The sequence below is a fragment of the Octopus bimaculoides genome, chromosome 1 (assembly GCF_046866305.1).
Source record: "Octopus bimaculoides isolate indiv1 chromosome 1, ASM4686630v1, whole genome shotgun sequence".
NCBI lineage: Eukaryota > Metazoa > Mollusca > Cephalopoda > Octopoda > Octopodidae > Octopus > Octopus bimaculoides.
This window is the reverse complement of record NC_142928.1, coordinates 80,595,474-80,613,835: the sequence shown is the minus strand read 5'-3', so window position 1 is coordinate 80,613,835 and position 18,362 is coordinate 80,595,474. Positions and strand designations below refer to the sequence as shown.

General features: G+C 37.7%; 1 protein-coding gene and 1 long non-coding RNA gene across 2 annotated transcripts in view; one reads left to right on the top strand and one right to left on the bottom strand.

Moving 5' to 3' along the window:
* The window catches only part of LOC106877088 (uncharacterized), a 51,586-nt gene extending 40,880 nt beyond the window's left edge, over positions 1–10,706 (bottom strand). The window contains exon 1 of the mRNA XM_014925877.3: positions 10,563–10,706. The gene's annotated coding sequence lies outside the window, so the exon portion shown is untranslated. The remainder of the gene's footprint in view (positions 1–10,562) is intronic.
* Positions 10,645–14,799, top strand: LOC149137600 (uncharacterized). Its single transcript, XR_016242018.1, has 2 exons — positions 10,645–10,785; positions 11,420–14,799. It is a non-coding gene; the product is annotated as an uncharacterized LOC149137600 (long non-coding RNA).
* Positions 14,800–18,362: the final 3,563 nt, after the last annotated feature.

Below are 18,362 nucleotides of genomic sequence, written 5' to 3'. Positions count from 1 at the left end.
AATGTGGTATTGTGCATTGAGAATTCATCCCCCAGGGCCAGACCAGCAATCAAGAGTTCTACTGTGATGTTTTGAAGCATTTGAGGGAGGACATTCAGTGAAAGCAAGCAGATCTGTGGAGCGTGAAGAATTGGATTCTTCATCAAGCTCTCCTCACTTGCGAGTTTCTTGCCAAAAACAACATGGTATCACTTCCACATGTGCCCTATTCACCAGATTGAGCACCTGTGGACTGTCATCTCTCTCCCAAGATGAAAAGGCAACCATTTTAACACTGTTGTTGAAATCCAGAGTGAATCATAGAAGGTCCTTGACTTGCTTACAGAAAACAACTGCCAGGCCAGATTCCAAAAGTGGCAGGAATTCTGGGACTGGTGTATTGCTGTGCAAGGTGACTGCTTCGAAGTAGATGATGTTAAAACTTGGGTAAATAAGTTATTTTTTATTAAACAAAACTAGCTTGAGAAGAACCATTAAGCCAAGTGAGATCATAGTTGTGGCTGATGCCAGTATCGCTTAACTGGCACATAAATAACACCCTTTGAACATTGGGTGATATGCTGTGCTTGAAAAGACCTGTCAAGCCAAGTGAAATTGTAGTCATGGCTAATGCCAGTCCTGTGTGACTGGCACCCATGCCATTGACACGTAAAAAGCACTGTTCAAATGTTGAGCCTCACGGAGGCAGTGACAGGTGACTGAGACCTTTGGCAATATACTGTGCTTAAGAAGACCTGTCAAGTCAAGTGAGATCATACTTGTGGCTGATGCCAGTGTCACGTAAAAAACACCCACTACACTCTTGGAGTGTTTGGCATTAGGAAGGGCATCCAACTGTAGAAACTATGCCAAATTAGATTGGAACCTGGTGCAGCTCACCAGCTTTATCAAACTGTCCAACATGGAAAATGTACATTAAATGATGAGTCTGGAAACCTTTTGATACCATCTCGCATATGAAGGTGCATAGTATATGAAATATAAGCATTGCATGTAGCACTCTCAGGGATGAAAGGAAATGAATATTATCTGTTAAACATGCAATATCAACTTGCATGAAAAATGGAATGTAACTTAGCTGAGAGGATGCTGGATGTCAAAAGCGTCAGCCAATGATTGTAGGAAAGGCAGTTGCATTGGTATAGGCAAATGTTAACTTGTCTAACTCTGACTACAGGATCTCTTGAGAATGGAATATTGGAGACATTACCTGCATCTACAACACTGCTAACTAAAATGTGTTAATTATACAGTGATCCTGCGTCTTACAAGGTTAAGATGTACTTACACATTGAACTTACTTATAACTAGTGGACAGAGCCAGTGAGAAATGTTGTCTTGGTTACAACACATTACTGATGGGATATGAATTGTTACTTTAGCAAGTGGTCCAACACACCATCAACTTAGTTGTGATTCTAAGCTTCTCATGTGCGAGAAAGGCATTCTGCATTTCTTAGTCTTCAATAATATAAACTACAGAATTCTTTTTTCCTATCTGCTCTCACTTTTCAATGTTATTGTTCATTGCTGTGTTAACATGTGTTAGGTAAATTAGAAGCATTCCAATTACAGAAAAAGGAAGAAAAAGCAGATAAATAATTAAAAAAACATTAAATGAGAGAAGTGAAGTGGAATCAATACTGCAAAAATAGTCCAAATAGTAGAATAAATTTTATTGTGATAACAAAGAGAAATCAAGGGGTTTGGGTAGAACCATTTTTCAGAGAGAGAGAGAGAAAGAGAGATAAAATCTCAATTGGTTTTGTAAGATAAATAAACCAAAACAGACTTCCCTTCTTCCTCAGGATGTAATATCTATTCCACAATTTGTCAGTGTAGACGATTTTTTTCTCCTCATATTTAACTGTTTTACTATACAAGCCTTTGCCTTGTTAATGATGTTTTTTTTTTCCCTAATTTCTTAATTCTAATCTCAAAAACGTTGCCATTCTAGTGTAAGCATAAGTATAGTTGATTAAATAGGACTTTGTTATAGTTATATAACTCGGCAGTTTAAGAAGCAAAGTCTTTGAACCTAAAATGGAATGGGATGAAGCAACCATGGTGAAGCACTAAATTACTGGCTTTATGAATGATACTGAGTCTGGTGCCTAATCATCATCATCATCATCGTTTAACGTCCGCTTTCCATGCTAGCATGGGTTGGACGACTTGACTGAGGACTGGTGAAACCAGATGGCAACACCAGGCTCCAATCTAAATTTGGCAGAGTTTCTACAGCTGGATGCCCTTCCTAACGCCAACCACTCAGAGAGTGTAGTAGGTGCTTTTACGTGTCACCTGCACGAAGGCCAGTCAGGCGATACTGGCAACGGCCACGCTCGAAATGGTGACTTTTATGTGCCACCCGCACAAGCCAGTCCAGGGGCACTGGCAACGATCTCACTCGAAAATCCTAAGGAAGCCAGTCAGGCGGTACTGGCAACGGCCACGCTCAAAATGGTGCATCTTATGTGCCACCCGCACAAGAGCCAGTCCAGGGGCACTGGCAACGATCTTACTTGGCTTGCCGGGTCTTCTCACGCACAGCACATTTCCAAAGGTCTCGGTCAGTAGTCATCGCCTCGGTGAGGCCCAATGTACGAAGGTCTTGCCTCACCACCTCAGCCCAGGTCTTCCTGGGCCTACCTCTTCCACGGGTTCCCTCAACTGTTAGGGTGTGGCACTTTTTCACGCAGCTATCCTCATCCATTCTCACCACATGTCCATACCAGTGCAATCATCTCTCTTGCACACCACAACTGATGCTTCTAATGTTCAGCTTTTCTCTCAAGATACTTACACTCTGACGGGTATTCACATTGACATTGCACATCCAACGGAGCATACTGGCTTCATTCCTTGCGAGCTTACGTATGTCCTCAGCAGTTACAGCCCACGTTTCACTGCCATGTAGCATGGCTGTTCGTACACATGCGTCATACAGTCTGCCTTTTACTCCGAGTGAGAGTCCCTTTGTCGCCAGCAGGGGTAAGAGCTCTCTAAACTTTGCCCAGGCTATTCTTATTCTAGCAGCTACACTTTCAGCGCACCCACCCCCACTACTAACTTGGTCGCCCAGATAGCGGAAGCTTGAAAATTTCATCAGGGTCAATGAGATATATAAACAGACCATAGTCCCAATGAAAAACTTTCCTAGTCTTCAGTAACAATAATCAGTGTTTCAGGTTGAATACCTATTTACATAAGAGAAGTGTAACTGCCTGAATCACACCTAAATTCTGACACTATGTGACACCACATAGACACTATTATCAATAGTGTAACAGTGATTGTTTAAGGAGCTTGTCCAGAGTTTCTGCAGTGGGTTTAAAAAACAGCTTTGAGGGCTCTCCTTAATATATGACGAAGTCTGAGGATGAGGTCCATAAACAATCAATTAAATGTTCATTAACTATTTGATTGTCGGCCCAAATAGGACAAGGTGGTACCTCTAACTTGATGCCATCTGAAAAACTGAATGACTTCTCTCTTGTATGCTACTGATTCTTTAAAACAAACCAAGTTTACCATGGAAGCTATCTGAATAGCAAGATACTGGTTTACTTGTTTCAGTCACTGAACTCCGAACATTCTGGAACACATCTTTCAAAGGTTTTAGTTGAGCATATAAACCTCATTACTTATTTTATCTACTTTTACAGAGTGGCTATGTTACTTTCTGAACAGTAATATGCCAAATACAAACATGGACATTGATGCATAAACTCATTCACACATACACAAAACTGGCTTTTGTACTGTTTCTACCGACCAGATTTGCTCATAATGTATTACTTAACCTCAGGCTATTTTAAGCAGAAGGCACTTGTCCAAGGTGCAATATAGAGTTATGGAATCAGAAGCTATTATTGGGTACAATTTTACTGACTCCACATCAAAATTTCTAATTTCAGACATTAATGTGACTATTTTCTGTACTGGAAATAATAAAATCAAATTTAAGGTCTTCTATAAAGAAGGAGCTGGTAGAAAAAAATCAATGTTTGCTTGGCTTGATGGATCTTCTCAAACACGACATAATACTAAAGGTCTCAGTCATTGCCTCCATGAGGCCCAACACTCAAAAGGTGCTTTTTACATGCCACCAGCAACAGCCATGACTATGATTTCACTTGGCTTGACGGGTCTTCTCAAGCACAGCATATCACCAAAAGTCTCAGTCACTAGTCATTGCCTCTGTGAGGCCCAAAGTTCGAAAATCATACTTCACCACCTCATCCCATGTCTTCCTGGGTCTACTTCTACCACAGATTCCCTCCACATCTAGAGATCAGCACTTCTTTATATAGCAGTCCTTGTCCATATGCATCACATGACCATACCATATCTTGCACATCATATCTGATGCTTCTTATGCACTCTGTCAAACATGTACATTGACATTGCACATCCAACAAAGCATACTGGCTTCATTTCTTTCAACCCTATGCATGCCCTCGGCTGTCAGAGCCCACATTTCACTGCCATGTAGCATAGTTGTTTGCACACAGGCATCATACAATCTACCTTTCACTCTGAGGGAAAGGCCCTTTGTTACCAGCAGAGATAGGAGCTTGGTGAACTTTGCCCAGCCTATTCTTATTTTCACAGCTACGCTCTCAGAGCATCCAACTCTGGCACTAAGGTGGTCACCTAGATAACAGAAGCTATCAATAACCTTTAGCTTATCCACCTGGCAGTTGATGGAGTCTATTTTCTGTACATTTTCAGTGTTTATTGTACCTGTGCATCTTCCACATACAAAAGCTATTTTCCCTGTCAACCTTCCTCTGATATTGCTGCATGTGTCTAAAGCTTACACCAGGTGCATCTTATGGAGTTTCTACTTACACCTTTTCTACAGATTGAGTAGGGCCATCTACCTGAAGAGATTTGTGATTTGTCTGCCTGCCTACTTACTAAGATTTTGGCTTTTGCTAGGTTAACTCTAATGCCCTTCGATTCTAATCTTTGCTTCCATACCTGGAACTTCTCTAGTTCTGGTAGTGATTCAGCTATAAGAGCAAGGTCATCAGCATAGAGGAGCTCCCAGGAGTAGCCTGTCTTAAACTCCTCTGTTATTTTCTGGAGGACTATGATGAACAAAAAGGGGCTGAGGACTGAGCCTTGGTGAATCCCTACTTGTACATTGAATTCTTCGCTGTACTCATTGCCAACCCTCACCTTACTGGTAGCATCCCTGTACAAGGCTTGTACAGCTCTCACCAACCACTTGCCTATCCTTAGTTTCCACATTGACCACCAGATAAGGGATCAGGGGACACTGTCAAAGGCTTTCTCCAAGTCAATAAAAGCCAGGTGCAGGGGTTTATCTTTGGCTCGGTATTTCACCTGCAGCTGCCTTATCAGAAATATAGCATCAGTGGTGCTTCTCCCTGGCACAAACCCAAACTGCATCTCATCTAGACTAACTCTCTCCCTAATTAGTTGGGCTATGACTCTCTCCATAACTTTCATCACCTGATCCAACAATTTGATACCTCTGTAATCATTTCTATCTAAAGCGTCACCTTTACTTTGTAGCAGTTGACAATGGTATGACTCCTTTGTGAACCATCTGATTTACAATATGGGTGACTAGACCATAGCCCAGACCGCGAGATATTTTAAGCATTTCAGCAGTGATTCCTGAAGGGCCATATCCCCTCTTCATATCCTTAATTGCTTTATCTACCAAAATACTGTTGATTCAGGTAGCTGGTCCCTCAATTGGGTCAACATATGGCAGACTCTACTCCTCCCATTCATTCTTCTCATTCAGTAGTCTTTCATAATGGCATTTCCAAGCCTCTTTCTTTGCAGAATCATTAAGTGCAAGTGCACTATCATCCATCCGGACACATTTCTCTCCTATGACATCACAAATTTCTCTCACACACCGTCTTGCAATCCAAAACACTTCAGTTCTTTGGTCCTTACATCACTGAACATATGCAAACTTCTTTTCTACTTCTTCCTTGGCTAAATATACCTGTCTCCTAGCTTCCCTTCTGGCTATCTGATACAGTTCCCTGCTACCTCCACTCTTCCAGGCTTGTTTCTTTGCTCTAATGGCCCTGTCTACAGCATTGTTCCACCACCATGTTACCCTAGGTCTGGATGGAATTTTGCACCAGCTGCAGATTTTGTCTGTGGCACTCTGCAAACTGTCCTGCAGGAATTCCCAGTTACCCTCTAAGTCTGCAGCTCCTCCTCCCCCTCATCACATTTCACAATTAGGATGTACCTAAATCTCTGACCATATGAAGGGTCCTTAAGCTTCCACATCCTTCTTTTCCAGATTGATCTGCTTCTTGGAATCCTTCTAGTCTAGAGTCTAAAATTACTAATGATTAGTCTATGCTGGTGGGTACATTCCTCACTAGGGAGGATCTTTGTATTTAAGAGCAACCATGCATCTCACTGTCTAGTGACAATGTGATCGATCTGGCTAGCACAGTCACCTGATTTGCAGGTTATCAGGTGGCTGGCTGGCTTCCTGAAGTTGGTGTTGCAGATCAATAGGTTATCTGTATCACAGAACTCCAGTAGCCTTGTTCTCTCTTCGTTTTGGGAACCAATTCCGTGGCCCCCATGTACACCATGGAAGATACCAGGCTGCCATATGACATGTCCGTTGAAATCCCCAGCCATGAAGATGAAATCATTGTCACTTGTCTTTGAGGTAGCCTGTAGAAGAATATCATAAAAATGGTCCTTCTGTTCATTTGGTAGGCTCCGCTCTTTAATGAATTTTTTAGGAATAAACTATTCAATATTTTACAAAGTAATTTTTATTTTATTTAACCCTTTAGAATTCAGATTACTTTGTCAAATGTAAAGTTTCTTTATTTGAATTGTTTTCATAGCTTTGAGATTTCAATGATGTGATTGTTTATTTTTAAAATGACATTGTAGAGTAGGTGCGAGAGGCCAGATTTGGTCAATTTGAATACAAAACAAGTAGGATATTTGGGTTGGATATGGCTAGTTTAAATGTTAAAGGGTTAATGTAATCTTACATGTTACATTCATACAAATCTTATATTCAAACAATGCTTTAATCTCGAAAAGGAAGGACTATATATTTTGCTGAATTTATTTCTTTTAAAATAGTCATCTGTGAAGTAGCTTAATCCTTTTGTTACCATATTACTCTAAAAATACACTGTAGTTGTTTAAATTAATTTTGAAAATTTTTAAGAATTTAGTAAAATAACTGTCATTATTAAGCTGGCATTTGGAAGGTAAATCACCACAAAATTTTTATGGAAGTTTTATTTTAGATCATTTTAAAACAGAAAGTTGTGTTGTAGAACAAGAGGACAGTGCTTTTTACATGGCACCAGCACAGGTGAAAGCAGTTTGGTATGGTTTTTACAGCTGGATGCCCTTCCAAATGCCAACCACTTTACAGTATTGGGTGTCTTTCAGATTCTGTCGACCAAATCCATGCACAAGGTTTTGGTCAGTCTGATGCATGGTAGGAGACACTCAATGAACCTAATGGAGATGCTAATATATTGGCTCAAATGCTATTTATCATACTTGTAATTGTGTATTTTATTCTTAAAAAATATTAGATATACATATGCAGATGGGCACAGCTATGGCTTACCAACCATATGGTTTTAGATTCAGTCTCACTGTATGGCACCTTTGACAAGTGTCTTCTATAATAGCCCCGGGCTGACCAAAACCTTGTTGGTGGACTTAAAATAGAAACTGAAAGAAACCAATTGCAAATGTGTGTGTGTGTGTGTGCGTGTGCGCGCGACTATGTATATATCATATGTGTGTATTTGTGTCCTGTGTGTGTATTTACGTCAGAGAATTTTATCACAGATGAATGGGCATTGCGGCGTAATTACAAAAAAAAAAAATCAATAATAATAAAAGAAATGTGGATTGTATAAAACATTTGGTTTGTTTGAAATAGAAAAACGTAAACAAAAAAAAAAAGATTACTTTTTTTTTCATTTTACCGAAATTTCTGCTGACTTTTATACATCCCTATTCCATAACTAATACTCTTTTTTCTCAAATGTTCGTAATGTTTTTTTCTAGCAAAGGCACAAAGCCTGAAATTTGGGCGAAGTGGCTAGTTGATTACCTCGATCTTAATGCTTGAGAGGGACTTTAATTATTGACCTCTAGGCGGAAACGCAAAGTAGGCAATAATTTCGGCCAGTGTGTTAATGATTCAACTGACTCTCTTAATGTTTGCAATGAAATACCTATAAGTTAAATGTTTTCTTTTCTCTCCTCATAATACATATGCTTTTAAAAGTGAAAGCAGTTCTGACAAATATATCATTTTATCAAAAAATTACCGATGTCTTTTTAATGTTTCTAATTTAAAACTTCTAAGCTGCTTTTCTTTTCTCTCCTCATAGTACTTATACTTTTAAACTAAAATATTTTTGTTCGTTTGACTTCAAAAGAGGCAAGCAGTATTTTACTTTCGTTTCAGTATTTCAAATAAACCATATTCTTTGTCATGGATACTTCATTTTCTGGAAATTACGATATGATTCTCCACATTTACCTAGACTATTTCCTAACAAACTGAAAACGTATCAGAAACAAGAAAAAATTAAAAACCAGAGTACACAGTATGTAGTGTTAGTTTAACGCTGACGTTTAGGACTGTTGTCTATTAAGGACAAGTATGGAGGGGGAAAAAAGACTTGTCTTTTGAGGAGGGAACTTTCCTTCCTTACTTTGGTTTATTCTGTTTTTCCAAAATGAAGGACAACTGTCCGAAACGTTGAAAACTTCTTCCTTGTGGTGCTAAGCTAACCCACTGTACTATATAGCCTTGCCTTTCCGTTGTTTTGTTTTGTTCTAATACTCCTATACTTGCTTTTTTTTTTCAGCATGTTAACAGACTTGTAGATCCTTATATTACTCTTAATTCAGATTATACTGGATCTATGATTATCTGTTTCTAACAAAGGACAATCCTCATCTAAAGACGTTAAATAAATTACTATTTTCTTCTCATACATCATTTGAATACGTATAAATACTGACTTTTGCAAGAGATAAACACCCAATTTTCAGCTTTTAGGAAAACGCTATTTGATATGATCGAATGCAGTAATACTATAAGTGATGTAGCATAAAGCACCTCAACGTATTTTTATTGCGCAATAGTGTTCTACGTTTTGGAAGAGAGAACCAAAAATACTTCACTTTTAATATTTTCCAATGCTTTTGAAGCAAAGAAAGCAGCGACTCCTTCAAAGAGTCGATAAAATAAATATTAGTTAAGTACTCGTTTACCACAATTCCTTCTCCAAAAATTTGTGGCTTTGGAATTATTTTTTATGCTTAATACTACTACTATTATTTATTATTATCGATTTATAAGTAAAAGAATGAAATAGTGTTTTACTCTATTTTAAGGTAAATACTTCTGTGTTGACTCTCAAAAGAGAAAGCGAAAATTTTCGGTCATGCTAGCAGATTGCTATGTTGTAGAAATTGTTTTGGAGGATTCTATATTTTTATAAAGAGACTCCCTTCAATATCGAGTCTTACCTTTCAGCAGTCGATTGAAATTGATTTATCTAACCTTTTATTTATATATTTTTTATAAAATTTAAATGACGCTATGTCATTAGGCTTTACAAAGCCCCTCCCCTCCCCGTCAGGTATTAAATCACTTCAACTGCGATACACACCACTAATGAGATGTGAGCTACAAAAAATAACAATAAGTAAATAAGGTTAAGGGAAAATTTAAAGAAGATGGTTTTAAACGAAAATTTGGTTGGAAATGCGAAGCGACCCGGCGTTAGGATCAAAGTATGCGGTAGCATGTCGCACTGCCATAAAGAGTGATGGGAGAGAAAAGATATTTCTTCGTAACGCTAAGAATGGTCTACATCATGTCATATTTTACATAACGTTTTATTTCATTTTATTTTTTTACCATTATCCATTATATTTTTAAAAAATCCAAAATTACATTATAAGAAAAAAATAAAGAACTCATCCTCATATTTAATATTGGTTTTTGACGCAAGTAAGATTCTTGCTCATGCAGAAATATATAAACAAAACAGCTGGCTCTTAATACAATATCATGGCTCCGCTTTCAGCTGGGTTTGTATTTTAAAAAATTAGTCTCGGCATAATTTTAAAAAGCTCAAAAAACACAACCAGCTTAATGGAAAAATAGTTTAAACACGTTTATTAATTAATTTCAGCTTTTGATTTACATAAATCATATCTTCGATTTAATTATCATGTATATATAAGCACAAAGCTCCAGTTTTATAAAACAGAAATTAAACTCCGAGAATTTCATTTTCCCTTCTAGCTATGTGAGATTTCATGCAGATACCATAAATCATTGTTAACTCGATTTAAATAACACTATATATATATATATATATATATATATATATATATATATATGTATATGTATATGTGTGTGTGTGTGTGTGTGTATCTGACAAGTGACAGAGCTGATAACGGTATTCTTCTTTCATGCAGCATTAATATATATATATACACATAGAGAGAGAGAGGTCCTCATTACTTACATGTTTCACTGCTGCTTTTATTGCTTCAATACAGTGACAGCTTGGAGAAATTAACGCATTGCAAGGTAAAGAAAATAGAGCAGGAAAAAGAATGTCACAAATAATTAAAGCAACACGCTCATCTACCATTCACGTGCCAATTACGTCGATTCTCGTTGAGCATGCGCGTACCATCATCGCACGCCAGCCGTCGCACGTGTTAAAGGCGCGTAAAAAGCACCGTGTATCCTTTACACTGAATTTTATTTCACTTTATAATCATTTATTTGCCGTTTTAACTGCTTTGGAAACGAAATTATCAAAGTTAATGTATTGGCAATAATGAGTAAATAGATTAAAAGAATCTATGTTGACGTAAAATAATCAGAATATAATGTCCATATTCTTATATATTATTTGTTCATTTAAAATCAAGTTGCTTTAATGTAAGCCGATCAAATTAATATTATCATATGCAAAGATAATAAAAAAAAATTGCTTTGTCTATTAGCCATACAGAATGACAAAACATAACTGATGATGTTTACGTAAATGTAAGCTATAGCGGGAAGGAATGACGTTCATACTTTTATCGAAGGACGTCAACAGCATAAATTAGCTTAATGTGTAGAATGGCGTCATAGTCGCAAGTTTTCAAAAAGCTTACCACTTGCTTTGTAATATAAATAAATAAACGTTATATACCAAGAATTGCACTTCAAAACGCTGCAGGAAAAAAAAAAAGCCTTAAATTGTGAGAGTTATCTCCCATGTTCTTCAAGAAACTTAAAAATAATAGGAGCAGACGATGAAAGCATCAAAATATTTTTTTTTAAAGCCTCAACGAATCTGTTACCTTTCCTTATAGTTGTTTTCAGTCATTGGGCTATGGCCATGCCACGGCACAGTTTTGAAGTGTTTAGCCGAACAAATTGATCACGGTACTTATTTTAAAGTCTGGTATTATTCTATCGAATCTATTTGTCGAACCGCTAATCAGGGGACGTAAACAAACCAGCACCGGTTATCAAGCGGTGGTGAGGGCATACCCAAATATAAAGACACACACACACACACACGCATACGACGAGCTTCAACACAGTTTTCCACGGGAAAATTCGCTCACAAGACATTAGTTGGCCCGAGGCTATAACAGAAGATACCTGGCTAAGGTGCCACGCAGTAAGACTGAACCGAAAACTGTGAGGCTGCAAAGCAAGCTTATTAGCCACACAGACCAAAAAGCTTTATTAATTTATATGAGAAATCTTTGATGATCACATTGCAGAATACTCTAAAATAAACAGGCTTTGTTTAGATCGAAAATTTAAAAACGATATTGAGAAGTAATGTTTATCCCCCCACCATCAATCTGGCTGTTAGACGTTACTACCGTTTTCAACCCCAGGGAACGGTAGTAACGTTGAACAGCCGTATTGATGTGGCGATAAATATTACTTCTCAGTGTAGTCATTATTTCATCTCTTATAGAGATTGTCTAACTAGCTATTTTGCTTAAATCAGGGGTTTATCTATGGACCCCCTTTGATTGCTATTTTATTCTGATGGACCCCGTAGCCATTCGATGTTTTTATAAATGTTTTCAGACATTAATTTGTGTAGGCTGAACTATGTAAAATGGTAGAGAAAGAAATCTAGCTGTTTCTTGCAAAACATACCGCGGTGCATCAGCATGGCCGCAGCTCTAAGCTGAAACTATAAACAAATAATGTCTAAAGCAAAAATTTTTTAGGGGCCCTTAAAATACTATTGTGGATCACCAATTTACTATTTTGTTGTGTGGACCCCCAAAATTCTGATGTGGATCTTCAGAGCACATATGAATCCCAGTTGAGAACCACTGGCTTAAACGATATTTGTTTTAAAATGGGATACATTTAATAATTATGAAATATCATTTCAATATTTCTCTCTGTTATTAGCACAACCCTACAAGTGGACCAAGTGGACTCCCTGGGCCAGTAGATTTTGGGGGCCGCTACAATTTTGCTAATTCAAAACATAATAAGACAATAAAAAGGCTCCAAACAGTTTGAAAAGGGACTCAATTAAATTTAATGGCTTTTTAAACCTAGAAGGGTCCAATAATTTTTTTTTTTTAAGTGCTCAATAATTTTGAAAGAACTCTTGGATTATAAATATTTAAACAAATTACTTGATTGCTGTAAATATATTTAAGAACTTTTATCTCCAAGCGTTTGGTTTCTCTGAATTAAAGTCTGTCTTCTTCCCCCGCAAGCTTGTAGGGCCTTGGGCCATGATCCATATCGGCCCATACATAAATCTTGCCCAGTGTATTGTCGATTGAATCCACTGCTGATTGACACATATTTTAATGATTCGAAGGGACTGGGAAGTAAAATCAGTCTGGTGAGATAGAAACAAACCAAGTATTGGAGGGGGGGGGGAGAAAAAGGAAAGAAAATGTTACTGTACTTACTAGAGATCAAACTAGTTTCCTGTTGCATGTCTCCGTTTAATTTTTAATCATTTTAAATTTCGAATATCTCAACCTTGCTTTGCTTGATAAGAATTGTCATCAATGCCAATGACTTAACTTCTCATAACGAGTTTAATTTCTAAGTCGTTTAAAAATTCTTTCTTGCTCAATACATTACGCTAACCGAGATTTGTAACTTGGATAACATAATGAAATGAATGTTGGCTAAATGACCGAAAGAGTTCGATACAAGCGGCCTAAATGGAGTTTCTCTCAAGGATCTCTGGAGTTACGTTACTCAATAAGGGTGCGTACTTCGGAAATCGTGAAGTCTCTCCAGGTCGAGTCGTTACTTCTCCACATTGAGCGGCCATAAATCCGGTACTACGGACATGTGATTGGAATGTCGCTGGAAAGAATTGCAAGCAGATTATTCAAGCCGTTCCAACCAGCAGGAGATCTAAGGGTAGGCCAAGAATGAGATGGTTGCATAATATCTATATTCCCAGTTGGTCACACTTGAGATTCCTGCGGGAAAATGCAGTGGTGGTTGCTTCTGTAAGGACGCCGTGGAGAAAGTGCCTGAGGACTCGACTCCAACGACCCACCCAGGAACAGTGGGCACCGAAAATGGGTGGGTGGATACATATTGTTAACTTGCATTTAAGTCTAAATTCTTCACACAGAAAGTATCTTGGGAAATTTTCTAAGACAATTTTCTCATAAAGACTTAATTTTCTCCGTTGTTCTAAGTTCATGGCTAAAACAAAAAGAAAAAAAAGGGCGTTTTGCAGCGTTTAATGAGCATTACCAACTAAATGTAATTTGACTTTCAGAGAAACTTCGGTGCTACTTTAGCGTGCTGTCTACCGCAGTATCGGTAGTCTACGCTGTGAAATGACCTGATCTGGGTTAAGATTAGGATTAGGAGTTAGGGTGAAATTAAGGTTTATGATTAGGGTGTAGTGAAACTACCTATCGCCATTAGATACAAAACTACTATCGCCATTACATACAATCTTCTCATTTAAATATAAACAAGCGCGGGCGTAGCGGAAAACACAATCCTTGTCATCACGTGACTGATTATTATTCGAAGCGGCAACTTCTTCGAACCGTTCCCACCAGAACGCAAACTGACCAATCACGGCCCCTAATAAGGTCACGTGATAGAGTATTTTTCTGATGTCTTGTGAGCCTACCATCAACTATAAAATGCTTTAATTCAGCGGCAAAATTCGTCTCCATCAACAGCTTCGTCCAGCCAAGATTACCACCGCCGTCGCCACATCAGCAACACGATTCTACGACTACTACCAAGCATTCATCTTCGCCACCAGCATCTCCAGCCATAGTCAACACGACTTTCTATGTACACCCATCCAAACCACCGCGGCACATCTCTCTCTCTCTCTTCGATTCTGTTAGGTGTTTCATATTCACCACGATTAATAATAGACAAGAGAATACAGCCAGCGACGAACGTCTGTCCTCAAGAGCCCGGCCCGGCATGGAAGCCAACATCACAACTAGTGATCGATCTGCCACACACAGCCTCAACTTCTTTCACATACAGACTCTTCCTATTGTGTACTCAAAGAACTGGTATAAATGCTCACGTGTTACTGACTCTTTCTATCTGCTGTAATATCTCACATACACATATATGTATCACTCACATACACACTTTTTTTGTACGACGGCCTGTCTTTTATTATGTTATTATATGTCGCATTCACACTCACACACAGACATACATTTTAACGACACAATAAATAATTCTGTTATTCATCTTCATACGGTTGTGTTTATCATCTTCTATCGTCTTCTTTTACTGGCCATATGTTATCGTAGTATAACATATCTGTATATCATCTCTGATATATAATTTTGTGTTCGACCGTGTGACGCGTATAAATAAAAGGAGTCCTGTTTTTCCATTCGTCACCATTTCTTCTTTTTGAGTTCGCACGGTCGTTCTTACAAGGGTTAGGATTAGGGATTAGAGTTAGACTGCACGCTTAAGTGTAAACAGTCAGGTAAACAGACACGCTAAAGTATATAAGTACTGGGATCGATTTGTTCGACTAAAACCTTTCAAGGAGGTGCTCCAACATGGCCGCAGTCCAATGACTGAAACAAAAGATAAAAGCTAATGTATGCTTTTTCAGTTTCTCTGCTTTTACTCTATACTAAGTCGTTATCCGTCACTACGCTGCCGGTAAAAATATTTGTTAATTATGCACGTACTTTCATAAATTCTTCAAAGCGAAAGTCATTTTTAAAGTCTGTGTTGCGTTGTCTATATGTTGAAAGACGCAGAAATACACACACACACACACACACACACACTCCCCCTCTCTCTCTCACTGTATTTCTTTTTCAACAACTTTTTCTCCTCCCCCTTTTCCCTTCCTCCAACAGCTGTGGCAGACAGACAGCGGAGATCAGCTTCTCTTTTATAATATAAGATTCTTCAATTTATTGTGTCAAAAGTTTTTATCATCATTAACTTAACGAAATATACAATGTGCTTCTCAGTTTGTACAAATTCTTCATCGATTTGAATATCTCGTTTTTATGTTTGATTTTGTTTTTAATTTATTCCTATTAATTTTTCAATTCAATTTCTTTTCTTTTGTACCATGTCTACAGTGCCAATTCCTTCGTTTTCAATTAACTATCACATTTTGATTGCATTCATTAACTATCACATTGAGTTATAAGTCATATATAAAGGAAGTTTGTATAACTTGTTGCAAGCTGTCCACATAGCTTTAAAAAAATAGCTAATTTATTATTCAGTGTTTATTGATAAACGGTAATTTATTCTAATTGAAGTAGGTGAAAGCTAGGTGCCATAGCTCACACTCTTCACTTAGTGCTTGTATACATAACAAAAATGGGTGCTATTTGGCAGTTATGTAGATACGTCCTGTCTGTCTGTCTGTTTCCCTGCCTCTCCTTTCTTTCTCTTCCTCAGTTATAGTAACAGAAAGATTTTAAAAAAATTTATGCTGTTTAAACTGTTTTCTTTAGTTTGTATAGTATATTGTAACAAACTCTCTATTCATACATTTTCAGTTTCTCCTTATGAAAAGTTTTAACAATTGTACAAATACAGGCGCGGAAGTTCACCTTGCCATGAGTACTAGTAGTTCTAGGGCAGACCCTACTTTCAAGGTTTTCTGTATCCTAAAACTGCAGCCGATCCTTTTGATTGCTTGTCAAAAGAATGTCAACCAACTTTGAAACCTTTCTACCATGAACCAGTGGCGTAGCTAATAGGGGAGCACATTTTTCAAAATTGGCGCCTATTTAGCAATTATTTTTTAAAACTCTTTAGTTAATTTGTGCGATAAAAGTGGAATCTTATTCTTTTGTTTTGTTTATTGTATGACCTTGGAAAAACTTTCTGAAGTCATTATTTTATTTGACCAACCTCCCGTGTTTTTGAACTGTTTGCTCAATCTCCCATGAAGTGTTGGTGGCCAGTGACATCTGAAGAACCAAAACAAATCCTGACATCATAACCTCTCGATACTGGACGATCCCGTGGAGTTTCATCTTTTTCACGTTACACCTATATCATTAGTTGTAAGTTTCATACATAATATGAAACATGAAATTAATGAATGTAGAATACAATTAAAGGGTAAAGACTCCCTTCGGTCATGAATGACCATATGTACCTAGAAAATTGCCCTCTGAGGCACAAGTCTGGGCAAGGTTGCTTATGGAAGACCAGCAGTCGCCCATGCAGAGCAGCCTCCCCCCTCTCCATGCCACCGATGTTGTCCAAGGAAAAGGCAAAGGCCAATACAGCTTGGCACCAGTGACGTCGCAACTAATTTCTATAGCTGAGTGAACTGGAGCAACATGAAATAAAGTATCTTGTTCAAGAACACAACACACAGCCTGGTCTGGGAATCGAACTCACAACCTCATAATTGTGAGCCCGACGCTCTAACCACTGAGCCATTATAATTAATGAAATATTTTCGTAATACAAGAGAAATGAGTTAAACATTGAATGGTATGTGCCATGGCACCTTTTTTTAGTCCCCTAACTTTAGAACCGGGCTACGCCTCTACTATGAACCATAAGGAGGAACCATCGCCCTAATCAATCATAAAGGATTTTAAGTAGTACTTCCGTGGAGAGATCCTCTACATTTACCGCTTGTTTTGCAACCAGTTCTATCCTGCGTATACTAGGTAAAATCTCTCCCCCAAACCAACACTTTTTATTCTTACATATACACGCCAAGTGCGATCACTTCATACTGGCAAGCTCATCGGCACGGCAATATCCTTTCCATTACCCTTAACAATCCTGGAACAATCGTCTATCTTCGCCAAACTCATCAGCCTTTCTTTCCCCCAAACTCTCTCCCCCCTCCTCCCTCTCTTTCTCTCACTAACTGGATGTATTACGATCTCTGGAAATACACAATAGTGTCTCCCATTCCCAAGAAAGCAACATCTCTAACTCTACCAACTATCATCCTCTAAGCACTCACTTCTATCATCTCAAAGATGAGGCAGGAATCCATTAAAGGTAACATTTAAAAAAAATTTACCGCTTGTTTTGCAACCAGTTCTATCCTATTTTAAAACGGGGGCCACATTTTTCATTAATGTTTTACGTAGTGTTTTTGGTACGGAAAGACTTTCAAACTTCGTATACTTATCTATTTTGTGTTATAGAACAGAAAAATATTTTTGTATTCGAATTTATTTCATGTAAAAAATTGTCTTATTTCGATAATTTCAACCAATCACTGACAAGTTGTTTACATTTACATTCAGTTGTTTATATTTACTCCTTTGGCTGATTAAGCGATGTAAAGCGTATTTAATCTCCATACCTTCGTTTTATTTGCTTTTTTCATTTTAAATTTGCTTTAACCCTAACCCTAGGGTTAGGGTTAGGGTTAATTGTTTCAGAATCGTTTGTTTATGTAGTCGGCACTTAATGTATATCGGCTGAATGGACGTCAGTGATTGGTTGAAATTACAGAAATACGACAACTTTAACATGGAATAACTGATGGATTTCTTTTTTTTTTTTAAGAAGACTAAGAGAAAAAGATGTTTTATATGACACATTCTACCAATGTTCCAAGTTTCAAAGTGTTTCGTTAATGAAAAATGTGGCCCCCGTTTTAAAAAAGATCCCTAGATAGATATACATGTACCTACTCTCCTAAATAACTCACAAGTGCGTCCTCATCATAAAATTTGGTGAAAACCAAAGTGATATTGCCTTTATTATTCAGAGTTTGTTAAAGTAATTTATTAAAATTAAAGTAAGTGAAAACTAGCTACCATAACTCACATTCTCCAAAACATTACAA